Source organism: Anopheles funestus, chromosome 3RL (assembly GCF_943734845.2).
Source record: "Anopheles funestus chromosome 3RL, idAnoFuneDA-416_04, whole genome shotgun sequence".
NCBI lineage: Eukaryota > Metazoa > Arthropoda > Insecta > Diptera > Culicidae > Anopheles > Anopheles funestus.
In genome coordinates, this window is record NC_064599.1 from 72,081,657 (window position 1) to 72,098,525 (window position 16,869).

At 36.0% G+C, this 16,869-nt stretch overlaps 1 long non-coding RNA gene across 5 annotated transcripts in view; it reads left to right on the forward strand.

Annotated features, from left to right (window-relative positions):
• Nucleotides 1-294: 294 nt before the first annotated feature.
• Nucleotides 295-16,869, forward strand: part of LOC125768493 (uncharacterized) — a 30,444-nt gene continuing 13,869 nt past the window's right edge. Inside the window, exons 1-2 of one of the 5 annotated variants that reach the window (XR_007418909.1) lie at nt 295-1,031; nt 15,032-15,221. This is a non-coding gene — a long non-coding RNA (uncharacterized LOC125768493). The remainder of the gene's footprint in view (nt 1,032-15,031; nt 15,222-16,869) is intronic. The other 4 variants (XR_007418911.1, XR_007418913.1, XR_007418910.1 and 1 more) reach the window with 4 other exon arrangements.

Below are 16,869 nucleotides of genomic sequence, written 5' to 3' on the forward strand. Positions count from 1 at the left end.
TGGAAAATTTTTTTAAAATTTTTTTCTGATTTTTTATTCTTTTTTTAATTGAAAGCATTGTTTAAGTGAAAAGAAACTTATTGCAACAAAATTCGCATTAAAATATATCATATTTATATATTTTGCTAAATTACTCAAAAATGAAGAAAATTTTACATTTTCTCAAACAGGGTAGGGAACATGATTCCTCGAATAACTTCTGGCACAGACATCTGAGCGCATGGCCGTCCAAGAAGGAAATGTAGCCATTGGTGCCATCTATCGACCACAGGTTAAAGATTGGCGATCCGTTGGTTACTGACTGAGTTATGGGCCAAATTTGGTGCAAAAATGAGGAAAATTTTACATTTTCTCAAACAGGGTAAGGAACTTGGTTTCTCGAATAACTTCTGGCACAGACATCTGAGGGCATGGCCGTCCAAGAAGGAAATGTAGCCATTGGTGCCATCTATCGACCACAGGTTAAAGATTGGCGATCCGTTGGGTACTGACTGAGTTATGGGCAAAATTTGGTACAAAAATGAGGAAAATTTTACATTTTCTCAAACAGAGTAAGGGACTTGGTTCCTCGAATAACTTCTGGCTCAGACATCTGAGCGCATGGCCGTCCAAGAAGGAAATGTAGCCATTGGTGCCATCTATCGACCACAGGTTAAAGATTGGCGATCCGTTGGATACTGACTGAGTTATGGGCAAAATTTGGTGCAAAAATGAGGAAAATTTTACATTTTCTCAAACAGGGTAAGGAACTTGGTTCCTCGAATAACTTCTGGCACAGACATCTGAGGGCATGGCCGTCCAAGAAGAAAATGTAGCCATTGGTGCCATCTATCGACCACAGGTTAAAGATTGGCGATCCGTTGGATACTGACCGAGTTATAGGCAAAAGTTGGTGCAAAAATGAGGAAAATTTTACATTTTCTCAAACAGGGTAAGGAACTTGGTTCCTCGAATAACTTCTGGCACAGACATCTGAGGGCAAGGCCGTCCAAGAAGGAAATGTAGCCATTGGTGCCATCTATCGATCACAGGTCAAAGATTGGCGATCCGTTGGATACTGACCGAGTTATGGGCAAAATTTGGTGCAAAAATGAGGAAAATTTTACATTTTCTCAAACAGGGTAAGGAACTTGGTTCCTCGAATAACTTCTGACACAGACATCTGACGGCATGGCCGTCCAAGAAGGAAATGTAGCCATTGGTGCCATCTATCGACCACAGGTTAAAGATTGGCGATCCGTTGGATACTGACCGAGTTATAGGCAAAAGTTGGTGCAAAAATGAGCCTTATGAAATTTTCTAATTTTTATATTTTTTTAATTTTTTCAGATTTTTTACTCTTTTTTTAATTTAAAGCATTATTTGAGTGAAAAGAAACTCATTGCAACCAATTGGCATTAAAATAAATCAATTTAATTTTTTTTGCAAAATTTCTCAAAAAAATGGCAAGGGGTACCCCTTATGAAATTTTCGAGTGGAAAATTTTTTTAAAATTTTTTTCTGATTTTTTATTTTTTGTTTAATTTAAAGCATTATTTAAGTGAAAAGAAACTTATTGCAACAAAATTCGCATTAAAATATATCATATTTTTAAATTTTGCTAAATTACTCAAAAATGAAGAAAATTTTACATTTTCTCAAACAGGGTAGGGAACTTGATTCCTCGTATAACTTCTGGCACAGACATCTGAGCGCATGGCCGTCCAAGAAGGAAATGTAGCCATTGGTGCCATCTATCGACCACAGGTTAAAGATTGGCGATCCGTTGGATACTGACTAAGTTATGGGCAAAATTTGGTGCAAAAATGAGGAAAATTTTACATTTTCTCAAACAGGGTAAGGAACTTGGTTCCTCGAATAACTTCTGGCACAGACATCTGAGGGCATGGCCGTCCAAGAAGGAAATGTAGCCATTGGTGCCATCTATCGACCACAGGTTAAAGATTGGCGATCCGTTGGATACTGACCGAGTTATAGGCAAAAGTTGGTGCAAAAATGAGCCTTATGAAATTTTCTAATTTTTATATTTTTTTAATTTTTTCAGATTTTTTACTCTTTTTTTAATTTAAAGCATTATTTGAGTGAAAAGAAACTCATTGCAACCAATTGGCATTAAAATAAATCAATTTAATTTTTTTTGCAAAATTTCTCAAAAAAATGGCAAGGGGTACCCCTTATGAAATTTTCGAGTGGAAAATTTTTTTAAAATTTTTTTCTGATTTTTTATTCTTTTTTTAATTTAAAGCATTGTTTCAGTGAAAAGAAACTTATTGCAACAAAATTCGCATTAAAATATATCATATTTTTAAATTTTGCTAAATTACTCAAAAATGAAGAAAATTTTACATTTTCTCAAACAGGGTAAGGAACTTGGTTCCTCGAATAACTTCTGGCACAGACATCTGAGGGCATGGCCGTCCAAGAAGGAAATGTAGCCATTGGTGCCATCTATCGACCACAGGTTAAAGATTGGCGATCCGTTGGATACTGACCGAGTTATAGGCAAAAGTTGGTGCAAAAATGAGCCTTATGAAATTTTCTAATTTTTATATTTTTTTAATTTTTTCAGATTTTTTACTCTTTTTTTAATTTAAAGCATTATTTGAGTGAAAAGAAACTCATTGCAACCAATTGGCATTAAAATAAATCAATTTAATTTTTTTTGCAAAATTTCTCAAAAAAATGGCAAGGGGTACCCCTTATGAAATTTTCAAGTGGAAAATTTTTTTAAAATTTTTTTCTGATTTTTTATTCTTTTTTTAATTTAAAGCATTGTTTCAGTGAAAAGAAACTTATTGCAACAAAATTCGCATTAAAATATATCATATTTTTAAATTTTGCTAAATTACTCAAAAATGAGGAAAACTTTAAATTTTCTCAAACAGGGTAAGGAACTTGGTTCCTCGAATAACTTCTGGCACAGACATCTGAGGGCATGGCCGTCCAAGAAGAAAATGTAGCCTTTGGTGCCATCTATCGACCACAGGTTAAAGATTGGCGATCCGTTGGATACTGACCGAGTTATAGGCAAAATTTGGTGCAAAAATAAGGAAAACTTTACATTTTCTCAAACAGGGTAAGGAACTTGGTTCCTCGAATAACTTCTGGCACAGACATCTGAGGGCATGGCCGTCCAAGAAGGAAATGTAGCCATTGGTGCCATCTATCGACCACAGGTTAAAGATTGGCGATCCGTTGTATACTGACTGAGTTATAGGCAAAAGTTGGTGCAAAAATGAGGAAAATTTTACATTTTCTCAAACAGGGTAGGAACTTGGTTCCTCGAATAACTTCTGGCACAGACATCTGAGGGCAAGGCCGTCCAAGAAGGAAATATAGCCATTGGTGCCATCTATCGATCACAGTTCAAAGATTGGCGATCCGTTGGATACTGACCGAGTTATAGGCAAAAGTTGGTGCAGAAATGAGCCTTATGAAATTTTCAAATTTTTATATTTTTTTCATTTTTTCAGATTTTCTACTCTTTTTTTAATTTAAAGCATTATTTGAGTGAAAAGAAACTCATTGCAACCAATTGGCATTAAAATAAATCAATTTAATTTTTTTTGCAAAATTTCTCAAAAAAATGGCAAGGGGTACCCCTTATGAAATTTTCGAGTGAAAAATTTTTTTAAATTTTTTTTCAGATTTTTTATTCTTTTTTTAATTTAAAGCATTGTTTCAGTGAAAAGAAACTTATTGCAACAAAATTCGCATAAAATTATATCATATTTTTAAATTTTGCTAAATTACTCAAAAATGAAGAAAATTTTACATTTTCTCAAACAGGGTAAGGAACTTGGTTTCTCGAATAACTTCTGGCACAGACATCTGAGGGCATGGCCGTCCAAGAAGGAAATGTAGCCATTGGTGCCATCTATCGACCACAGGTTAAAGATTGGCGATCCGTTGGATACCGACCGAGTTATGGGCAAAATTTGGTGCAAAAATGAGGAAAACTTTACATTTTCTCAAATAGGGTAAGGAACTTGGTTCCTCGAATAACTTCTGACACAGACATCTGAGGGCATGGCCGTCCAAGAAGGAAATGTAGCCATTGGTGCCATCTATCGACCACAGGTTAAAGATTGGCGATCCGTTGGATACTGTCTGAGTTATAGGCAAAATTTGGTGCAAAAATGAGGAAAACTTTACATTTTCTCAAACAGGGTAAGGAACTTGGTTCCTCGAATAACTTCTGGCACAGACATCTGAGGGCATGGCCGTCCAAGAAGGAAATGTAGTCATTGGTGCCATCTATCGACCACAGGTTAAAGATTGGCGATCCGTTGGATACTGACCGAGTTATGGGCAAAATTTGGTGCAAAAATGAGGAAAATTTTACATTTTCTCAAACAGGGTAAGGAACTTGGTTCCTCGAATAACTTCTGACACAGACATCTGAGGGCATGGCCGTCCAAGAAGGAAATGTAGCCATTGGTGCCATCTATCGACCACAGGTTAAAGATTGGCGATCCGTTGGATACTGTCTGAGTTATAGGCAAAATTTGGTGCAAAAATGAGGAAAACTTTACATTTTCTCAAACAGGGTAAGGAACTTGGTTCCTCGAATAACTTCTGGCACAGACATCTGAGGGCATGGCCGTCCAAGAAGGAAATGTAGCCATTGGTGCCATCTATCGACCACAGGTTAAAGATTGGCGATCCGTTGGATACCGACCGAGTTATGGGCAAAATTTGGTGCAAAAATGAGGAAAACTTTACATTTTCTCAAACAGGGTAAGGAACTTGATTCCTCGAATAACTTCTGACACAGACATCTGAGGGCATGGCCGTCCAAGAAGGAAATGTAGCCATTGGTGCCATCTATCGATCACAGTTCAAAGATTGGCGATCCGTTGGATACTGACCGAGTTATAGGCAAAAGTTGGTGCAGAAATGAGCCTTATGAAATTTTCAAATTTTTATATTTTTTTCATTTTTTCAGATTTTTTACTCTTTTTTTAATTTAAAGCATTATTTGAGTGAAAAGAAACTCATTGCAACCAATTGGCATTAAAATAAATCAATTTAATTTTTTTTGCAAAATTTCTCAAAAAAATGGCAAGGGGTACCCCTTATGAAATTTTCGAGTGGAAAATTTTTTTAAAATTTTTTTCTGATTTTTTATTCTTTTTTTAATTTAAAGCATTGTTTCAGTGAAAAGAAACTTATTGCAACAAAATTCGCATTAAAATATATCATATTTTTAAATTTTGCTAAATTACTCAAAAATGAAGAAAATTTTACATTTTCTCAAACAGGGTAGGGAACTTGATTCCTCGAATAACTTCTGGCACAGACATCTGAGCGCATGGCCGTCCAAGAAGGAAATGTAGCCATTGGTGCCATCTATCGACCACAGGTTAAAGATTGGCGATCCGTTGGATACTGACTAAGTTATGGGCAAAATTTGGTGCAAAAATGAAGAAAATTTTACATTTTCTCAAACAGGGTAAGGAACTTGGTTTCTCGAATAACTTCTGGCACAGACTTCCGAGGGCATGGCCGTCCAAGAAGGAAATGTAGCCATTGGTGCCATCTATCGACCACAGGTTAAAGATTGGCGATCCGTTGGATACCAACCGAGTTATGGGCAAAATTTGGTGCAAAAATGAGGAAAATTTTACATTTTCTCAAACAGGGTAAGGAACTTGGTTCCTCGAATAACTTCTGACACAGACATCTGAGGGCATGGCCGTCCAAGAAGGAAATGTAGCCATTGGTGCCATCTATCGACCACAGGTTAAAGATTGGCGATCCGTTGGATACTGTCTGAGTTATAGGCAAAATTTGGTGCAAAAATGAGGAAAACTTTACATTTTCTCAAACAGGGTAAGGAACTTGGTTCCTCGAATAACTTCTGGCTCAGACATCTGAGGGCATGGCCGTCCAAGAAGGAAATGTAGCCATTGGTGCCATCTATCGACCACAGGTTAAAGATTGGCGATCCGTTGGATACTGACCGAGTTATAGGCAAAAGTTGGTGCAGAAATGAGCCTTATGAAATTTTCAAATTTTTATATTTTTTTCATTTTTTCAGATTTTTTACTCTTTTTTTAATTTAAAGCATTATTTGAGTGAAAAGAAACTCATTGCAACCAATTGGCATTAAAATAAATCAATTTAATTTTTTTTGCAAAATTTCTCAAAAAAATGGCAAGGGGTACCCCTTATGAAATTTTCGAGTGGAAAATTTTTTTAAAATTTTTTTCTGATTTTTTATTCTTTTTTTAATTTAAAGCATTGTTTCAGTGAAAAGAAACTTATTGCAACAAAATTCGCATTAAAATATATCATATTTTTAAATTTTGCTAAATTACTCAAAAATGAAGAAAATTTTACATTTTCTCAAACAGGGTAGGGAACTTGATTCCTCGAATAACTTCTGGCACAGACATCTGAGGGCATGGCCGTCCAAGAAGGAAATGTAGCCATTGGTGCCATCTATCGACCACAGGTTAAAGATTGGCGATCCGTTGGATACTGACTAAGTTATGGGCAAAATTTGGTGCAAAAATGAGGAAAATTTTACATTTTCTCAAACAGGGTAAGGAACTTGGTTCCTCGAATAACTTCTGACACAGACATCTGAGGGCATGGCCGTCCAAGAAGGAAATGTAGCCATTGGTGCCATCTATCGACCACAGGTTAAAGATTGGCGATCCGTTGGATACTGTCTGAGTTATAGGCAAAATTTGGTGCAAAAATGAGGAAAACTTTACATTTTCTCAAACAGGGTAAGGAACTTGGTTCCTCGAATAACTTCTGGCACAGACATCTGAGGGCATGGCCGTCCAAGAAGGAAATGTAGCCATTGGTGCCATCTATCGACCACAGGTTAAAGATTGGCGATCCGTTGGATACCGACCGAGTTATGGGCAAAATTTGGTGCAAAAATGAGGAAAACTTTACATTTTCTCAAACAGGGTAAGGAACTTGATTCCTCGAATAACTTCTGACACAGACATCTGAGGGCATGGCCGTCCAAGAAGGAAATGTAGCCATTGGTGCCATCTATCGATCACAGTTCAAAGATTGGCGATCCGTTGGATACTGACCGAGTTATAGGCAAAAGTTGGTGCAGAAATGAGCCTTATGAAATTTTCAAATTTTTATATTTTTTTCATTTTTTCAGATTTTTTACTCTTTTTTTAATTTAAAGCATTATTTGAGTGAAAAGAAACTCATTGCAACCAATTGGCATTAAAATAAATCAATTTAATTTTTTTTGCAAAATTTCTCAAAAAAATGGCAAGGGGTACCCCTTATGAAATTTTCGAGTGGAAAATTTTTTTAAAATTTTTTTCTGATTTTTTATTCTTTTTTTAATTTAAAGCATTGTTTCAGTGAAAAGAAACTTATTGCAACAAAATTCGCATTAAAATATATTATATTTTTAAATTTTGCTAAATTACTCAAAAATGAAGAAAATTTTACATTTTCTCAAACAGGGTAGGGAACTTGATTCCTCGAATAACTTCTGGCACAGACATCTGAGCGCATGGCCGTCCAAGAAGGAAATGTAGCCATTGGTGCCATCTATCGACCACAGGTTAAAGATTGGCGATCCGTTGGATACTGACTAAGTTATGGGCAAAATTTGGTGCAAAAATGAAGAAAATTTTACATTTTCTCAAACAGGGTAAGGAACTTGGTTTCTCGAATAACTTCTGGCACAGACTTCCGAGGGCATGGCCGTCCAAGAAGGAAATGTAGCCATTGGTGCCATCTATCGACCACAGGTTAAAGATTGGCGATCCGTTGGATACCGACCGAGTTATGGGCAAAATTTGGTGCAAAAATGAGGAAAATTTTACATTTTCTCAAACAGGGTAAGGAACTTGGTTCCTCGAATAACTTCTGACACAGACATCTGAGGGCATGGCCGTCCAAGAAGGAAATGTAGCCATTGGTGCCATCTATCGACCACAGGTTAAAGATTGGCGATCCGTTGGATACTGTCTGAGTTATAGGCAAAATTTGGTGCAAAAATGAGGAAAACTTTACATTTTCTCAAACAGGGTAAGGAACTTGGTTCCTCGAATAACTTCTGGCTCAGACATCTGAGGGCATGGCCGTCCAAGAAGGAAATGTAGCCATTGGTGCCATCTATCGACCACAGGTTAAAGATTGGCGATCCGTTGGATACTGACCGAGTTATAGGCAAAAGTTGGTGCAAAAATGAGGAAAATTTTACATTTTCTCAAACAGGGTAAGGAACTTGGTTCCTCGAATAACTTCTGACACAGACATCTGAGGGCATGGCCGTCCAAGAAGGAAATGTAGCCATTGGTGCCATCTATCGACCACAGGTTAAAGATTGGCGATCCGTTGGATACTGTCTGAGTTATAGGCAAAATTTGGTGCAAAAATGAGGAAAACTTTACATTTTCTCAAACAGGGTAAGGAACTTGGTTCCTCGAATAACTTCTGACACAGACATCTGAGGGCATGGCCGTCCAAGAAGGAAATGTATCCATTGGTGCCATCTATCGACCACAGGTTAAAGATTGGCGATCCGTTGGATACTGTCTGAGTTATAGGCAAAATTTGGTGCAAAAATGAGGAAAACTTTACATTTTCTCAAACAGGGTAAGGAACTTGGTTCCTCGAATAACTTCTGGCACAGACATCTGAGGGCATGGCCGTCCAAGAAGGAAATGTAGTCATTGGTGCCATCTATCGACCACAGGTTAAAGATTGGCGATCCGTTGGATACCGACCGAGTCATGGGCAAAATTTGGTGCAAAAATGAGGAAAACTTTACATTTTCTCAAACAGGGTAAGGAACTTGATTCCTCGAATAACTTCTGACACAGACATCTGAGGGCATGGCCGTCCAAGAAGGAAATGTAGCCATTGGTGCCATCTATCGATCACAGTTCAAAGATTGGCGATCCGTTGGATACTGACCGAGTTATAGGCAAAAGTTGGTGCAGAAATGAGCCTTATGAAATTTTCAAATTTTTATATTTTTTTCATTTTTTCAGATTTTTTACTCTTTTTTTAATTTAAAGCATTATTTGAGTGAAAAGAAACTCATTGCAACCAATTGGCATTAAAATAAATCAATTTAATTTTTTTTGCAAAATTTCTCAAAAAAATGGCAAGGGGTACCCCTTATGAAATTTTCGAGTGGAAAATTTTTTTAAAATTTTTTTCTGATTTTTTATTCTTTTTTTAATTTAAAGCATTGTTTCAGTGAAAAGAAACTTATTGCAACAAAATTCGCATTAAAATATATCATATTTTTAAATTTTGCTAAATTACTCAAAAATGAAGAAAATTTTACATTTTCTCAAACAGGGTAGGGAACTTGATTCCTCGAATAACTTCTGGCACAGACATCTGAGCGCATGGCCGTCCAAGAAGGAAATGTAGCCATTGGTGCCATCTATCGACCACAGGTTAAAGATTGGCGATCCGTTGGATACTGACTAAGTTATGGGCAAAATTTGGTGCAAAAATGAAGAAAATTTTACATTTTCTCAAACAGGGTAAGGAACTTGGTTTCTCGAATAACTTCTGGCACAGACTTCCGAGAGCATGGCCGTCCAAGAAGGAAATGTAGCCATTGGTGCCATCTATCGACCACAGGTTAAAGATTGGCGATCCGTTGGATACCGACCGAGTTATGGGCAAAATTTGGTGCAAAAATGAGGAAAATTTTACATTTTCTCAAACAGGGTAAGGAACTTGGTTCCTCGAATAACTTCTGACACAGACATCTGAGGGCATGGCCGTCCAAGAAGGAAATGTAGCCATTGGTGCCATCTATCGACCACAGGTTAAAGATTGGCGATCCGTTGGATACTGTCTGAGTTATAGGCAAAATTTGGTGCAAAAATGAGGAAAACTTTACATTTTCTCAAACAGGGTAAGGAACTTGGTTCCTCGAATAACTTCTGGCTCAGACATCTGAGGGCATGGCCGTCCAAGAAGGAAATGTAGCCATTGGTGCCATCTATCGACCACAGGTTAAAGATTGGCGATCCGTTGGATACTGACCGAGTTATAGGCAAAAGTTGGTGCAAAAATGAGGAAAATTTTACATTTTCTCAAACAGGGTAAGGAACTTGGTTCCTCGAATAACTTCTGACACAGACATCTGAGGGCATGGCCGTCCAAGAAGGAAATGTAGCCATTGGTGCCATCTATCGACCACAGGTTAAAGATTGGCGATCCGTTGGATACTGTCTGAGTTATAGGCAAAATTTGGTGCAAAAATGAGGAAAACTTTACATTTTCTCAAACAGGGTAAGGAACTTGGTTCCTCGAATAACTTCTGGCACAGACATCTGAGGGCATGGCCGTCCAAGAAGGAAATGTAGCCATTGGTGCCATCTATCGACCACAGGTTAAAGATTGGCGATCCGTTGGATACCGACCGAGTTATGGGCAAAATTTGGTGCAAAAATGAGGAAAATTTTACATTTCCTCAAACAGGGTAAGGAACTTGATTCCTCGAATAACTTCTGACACAGACATCTGAGGGCATGGCCGTTCAAGAAGGAAATGTAGCCATTGGTGCCATCTATCGACCTCAGTTCAAAGATTGGCGATCCATTGGATACTGACCGAGTTATAGGCAAAAGTTGGTGCAAAAATGAGCCTTATGAAATTTTCAAATTTTTATATTTTTTTAATTTTTTCTGATTTTTTACTCTTTTTTTAATTTAAAGCATTATTTGAGTGAAAAGAAACTCATTGCAACCAATTGGCATTAAAATAAATCAATTTAATTTTTTTTGCAAAATTTCTCAAAAAAATGGCAAGGGGTACCCCTTATGAAATTTTCGAGTGGAAATTTTTTTTAAAAATTTTTTCTGATTTTTTATTCTTTTTTTAATTTAAAGCATTATTTAAGTGAAAAGAAACTTATTGCAACAAAATTCGCATTAAAATATATCATATTTATAAATTTTGCTAAATTACTCAAAAATGAAGAAAATTTTACATTTTCTCAAACAGGGTAGGGAACTTGGATCCTCGAATAACTTCTGGCAAAGACATCTGAGGGCATGGCCGTCCAAGAAGGAAATGTAGCCATTGGTGCCATCTATCGACCACAGGTTAAAGATTGGCGATCCGTTGGATACCGACCGAGTTATGGGCAAAATTTGGTGCAAAAATGAGGAAAATTTTACATTTTCTCAAACAGGGTAAGGAACTTGGTTCCTCGAATAACTTCTGGCACAGACATCTGAGGCCATGGCCGTCCAAGAAGGAAATGTAGCCATTGGTGCCATCTATCGACCACAGGTTAAAGATTGGCGATCCGTTGGATACTGACCGAGTTATAGGCAAAAGTTGGTGCAAAAATGAGCCTTATGAAATTTTCTAATTTTTATATTTTTTTAATTTTTTCTGATTTTTTACTCTTTTTTTAATTTAAAGCATTATTTGAGTGAAAAGAAACTCATTGCAACCAATTGGCATTAAAATAAATCAATTTAATTTTTTTTGCAAAATTTCTCAAAAAAATGGCAAGGGGTACCCCTTATGAAATTTTCGAGTGGAAAATTTGTTTAAAATTTTTTTCTGATTTTTTATTCTTTTTTTAATTTAAAGCATTGTTTAAGTGAAAAGAAACTTATTGCAACAAAATTCGCATTAAAATATATCATATTTTTAAATTTTGCTAAATTACTCAAAAATGAAGAAAATTTTACATTTTCTCAAACAGGGTAAGGAACTTGGTTCCTCGAATAACTTCTGGCACAGACATCTGAGGGCATGGCCGTCCAAGAAGAAAATGGAGCCATTGGTGCCATCTATCGACCACAGGTTAAAGATTGGCGATCCGTTGGATACTGACCGAGTTATAGGCAAAAGTTGGTGCAAAAATGAGCCTTATGAAATTTTCAAATTTTTATATTTTTTTAATTTTTTCTGATTTTTTACTCTTTTTTTAATTTAAAGCATTATTTGAGTGAAAAGAAACTCATTGCAACCAATTGGCATTAAAATAAATCAATTTAATTTTTTTTGCAAAATTTCTCAAAAAAATGGCAAGGGGTACCCCTTATGAAATTTTCGAGTGGAAAATTTTTTTAAATTTTTTTTCTGATTTTTTATTCTTTTTTTAATTTAAAGCATTATTTAAGTGAAAAGAAACTTATTGCAACAAAATTCGCATTAAAATATATCATATTTTTAAATTTTGCTAAATTACTCAAAAATGAGGAAAACTTTACATTTTCTCAAACAGGGTAAGGAACTTGGTTCCTCGAATAACTTCTGGCACAGACATCTGAGGGCATGGCCGTCCAAGAAGGAAATGTAGCCATTGGTGCCATCTATCGACCACAGGTTAAAGATTGGCGATCCGTTGGATACCGACCGAGTTATGGGCAAAATTTGGTGCAAAAATGAGGAAAATTTTACATTTTCTCAAACAGGGTAAGGAACTTGATTCCTCGAATAACTTCTGACACAGACATCTGAGGGCATGGCCGTCCAAGAAGGAAATGTAGCCATTGGTGCCATCTATCGACCACAGGTTAAAGATTGGCGATCCGTTGGATACTGACCGAGTTATAGGCAAAAGTTGGTGCAAAAATGAGCCTTATGAAATTTTCAAATTTTTATATTTTTTTAATTTTTTCTGATTTTTTACTCTTTTTTTAATTTAAAGCATTATTTGAGTGAAAAGAAACTCATTGCAACCAATTGGCATTAAAATAAATCAATTTAATTTTTTTTGCAAAATTTCTCAAAAAAATGGCAAGGGGTACCCCTTATGAAATTTTCGAGTGGAAATTTTTTTTAAAATTTTTTTCTGATTTTTTATTCTTTTTTTAATTTAAAGCATTATTTAAGTGAAAAGAAACTTATTGCAATAAAATTCGCATTAAAATATATCATATTTATAAATTTTGCTAAATTACTCAAAAATGAAGAAAATTTTACATTTTCTCAAACAGGGTAGGGAACTTGGATCCTCGAATAACTTCTGGCAAAGACATCTGAGCGCATGGCTGTCCAAGAAGGAAATGTAGCCATTGGTGCCATCTATCGACCACAGGTTAAAGATTGGCGATCCGTTGGATACTGACTAAGTTATGGGCAAAATTTGGTGCAAAAATGAGGAAAATTTTACATTTTATCAAACAGGGTAAGGAACTTGGTTCCTCGAATAACTTCTGACACAGACATCTGAGGGCATGGCCGTCCAAGAAGGAAATGTAGCCATTGATGCCATCTATCGACCACAGGTTAAAGATTGGCGATCCGTTGGATACTGACTGAGTTATAGGCAAAAGTTGGTGCAAAAATGAGGAAAATTTTACATTTTCTCAAACAGGGTAGGAACTTGGTTCCTCGAATAACTTCTGGCACAGACATCTGAGGGCAAGGCCGTCCAAGAAGGAAATGTAGCCATTGGTGCCATCTATCGACCACAGGTTAAAGATTGGCGATCCGTTGGATACTGACCGAGTTATAGGCAAAAGTTGGTGCAAAAATGAGCCTTATGAAATTTTCAAAATTTTATATTTTTTTAATTTTTTCAGATTTTTTACTCTTTTTTTAATTTAAAGCATTATTTGAGTGAAAAGAAACTCATTGCAACCAATTGGCATTAAAATAAATCAATTTAATTTTTTTTGCAAAATTTCTCAAAAAAATGGCAAGGGGTACCCCTTATGAAATTTTCGAGTGGAAAATTTTTTTAAAATTTTTTTCTGATTTTTTATTCTTTTTTTAATTTAAAGCATTGTTTCAGTGAAAAGAAACTTATTGCAACAAAATTCGCATTAAAATATATCATATTTTTAAATTTTGCAAAATTACTCAAAAATGAGGAAAACTTTACATTTTCTCAAACAGGATAAGGAACTTGGTTCCTCGAATAACTTCTGGCACAGACATCTGAGGGCATGGCCGTCCAAGAAGGAAATGTAGCCATTGGTGCCATCTATCGACCACAGGTTAAAGATTGGCGATCCGTTGTATACTGACTGAGTTATAGGCAAAAGTTGGTGCAAAAATGAGGAAAATTTTACATTTTCTCAAACAGGGTAAGGAACTTGATTCCTCGAATAACTTCTGACACAGACATCTGAGGGCATGGCCGTCCAAGAAAGAAATGTAGCCATTGGTGCCATCTATCGACCACAGGTTAAAGATTGGCGATCCGTTGGATACTGACCGAGTTATAGGCAAAAGTTGGTGCAAAAATGAGCCTTATGAAATTTTCAAATTTTTATATTTTTTTAATTTTTTCTGATTTTTTACTCTTTTTTTAATTTAAAGCATTATTTGAGTGAAAAGAAACTCATTGCAACCAATTGGCATTAAAATAAATCAATTTAATTTGTTTTGCAAAATTTCTCAAAAAAATGGCAAGGGGTAGTACCCCTTATGAAATTTTCGAGTGGAAAATTTTTTTAAAATTTTTTTCTGATTTTTTATTCTTTTTTTAATTGAAAGCATTGTTTCAGTGAAAAGAAACTTATTGCAACAAAATTCGCATTAAAATATATCATATTTATAAATTTTGCTAAATTACTCAAAAATGAAGAAAATTTTACATTTTCTCAAACAGGGTAGGGAACTTGGTTCCTCGAATAACTTCTGGCAAAGACATCTGAGCGCATGGCTGTCCAAGAAGGAAATGTAGCCATTGGTGCCATCTATCGACCACAGGTTAAAGATTGGCGATCCGTTGGATACTGACTAAGTTATGGGCAAAATTTGGTGCAAAAATGAGGAAAATTTTACATTTTATCAAACAGGGTAAGGAACTTGGTTCCTCGAATAACTTCTGACACAGACATCTGAGGGCATGGCCGTCCAAGAAGGAAATGTAGCCATTGGTGCCATCTATCGACCACAGGTTAAAGATTGGCGATCCGTTGGATACTGACTGAGTTATAGGCAAAAGTTGGTGCAAAAATGAGGAAAATTTTACATTTTCTCAAACAGGGTAGGAACTTGGTTCCTCGAATAACTTCTGGCACAGACATCTGAGGGCAAGGTCGTCCAAGAAGGAAATGTAGCCATTGGTGCCATCTATCGATCACAGGTCAAAGATTGGCAATCCGTTGGATACCGACCGAGTTATAGGCAAAATTTGGTGCAAAAATGAGGAAAATTTTACATTTTCTCAAACAGGGTAAGGAACTTGGTTCCTCGAATAACTTCTGACACAGACATCTGAGGGCATGGCCGTCCAAAAAGGAAATGTAGCCATTGGTGCCATCTATCGACCACAGGTTAAAGATTGGCGATCCGTTGGATACTGACTGAGTTATAGGCAAAAGTTGGTGCAAAAATGAGGAAAATTTTACATTTTGTCAAACAGGGTAGGAACTTGGTTCCTCGAATAACTTCTGGCACAGACATCTGAGGGCATGGCCGTCCAAGAAGGAAATGTAGCCATTGGTGCCATCTATCGACCACAGGTTAAAGATTGGCGATACGTTGGATACTGACCGAGTTATGGGCAAAATTTGGTGCAAAAATGAGGAAAATTTTACATTTTCTCAAACAGGGTAAGGAACTTGGTTCCTCGAATAACTTCTGGCACAGACATCTGAGGGCATGGCCGTCCAAGAAGGAAATGTAGCCATTGGTGCCATCTATCGACCACAGGTTAAAGATTGGCGATCCGTTGGATACTGACCGAGTTATAGGCAAAAGTTGGTGCAAAAATGAGCCTTATGAAATTTTCAAAATTTTATATTTTTTTAATTTTTTCAGATTTTTTACTCTTTTTTTAATTTAAAGCATTATTTGAGTGAAAAGAAACTCATTGCAACCAATTGGCATTAAAATAAATCAATTTAATTTTTTTTGCAAAATTTCTCAAAAAAATGGCAAGGGGTACCCCTTATGAAATTTTCGAGTGGAAAATTTTTTTAAATTTTTTTCTGATTTTTTATTCTTTTTTTAATTTAAAGCATTGTTTCAGTGAAAAGAAACTTATTGCAACAAAATTCGCATTAAAATATATCATATTTTTAAATTTTGCTAAATTACTCAAAAATGAGGAAAACTTTACATTTTCTCAAACAGGGTAAGGAACTTGGTTCCTCGAATAACTTCTGGCACAGACATCTGAGGGCATGGCCGTCCAAGAAGGAAATGTAGCCATTGGTGCCATCTATCGACCACAGGTTAAAGATTGGCGATCCGTTGTATACTGACTGAGTTATAGGCAAAAGTTGGTGCAAAAATGAGGAAAATTTTACATTTTCTCAAACAGGGTAAGGAACTTGATTCCTCGAATAACTTCTGACACAGACATCTGAGGGCATGGCCGTCCAAGAAAGAAATGTAGCCATTGGTGCCATCTATCGACCACAGGTTAAAGATTGGCGATCCGTTGGATACTGACCGAGTTATAGGCAAAAGTTGGTGCAAAAATGAGCCTTATGAAATTTTCTAATTTTTATATTTTTTTAATTTTTTCTGATTTTTTACTCTTTTTTTAATTTAAAGCATTATTTGAGTGAAAAGAAACTCATTGCAACCAATTGGCATTAAAATAAATCAATTTAATTTTTTTTGCAAAATTTCTCAAAAAAATGGCAAGGGGTAGTACCCCTTATGAAATTTTCGAGTGGAAAATTTTTTTAAAATTTTTTTCTGATTTTTTATTCTTTTTTTAATTGAAAGCATTGTTTCAGTGAAAAGAAACTTATTGCAACAAAATTCGCATTAAAATATATCATATTTATAAATTTTGCTAAATTACTCAAAAATGAAGAAAATTTTACATTTTCTCAAACAGGGTAGGGAACTTGGATCCTCGAATAACTTCTGGCAAAGACATCTGAGCGCATGGCTGTCCAAGAAGGAAATGTAGCCATTGGTGCCATCTATCGACCACAGGTTAAAGATTGGCGATCCGTTGGATAC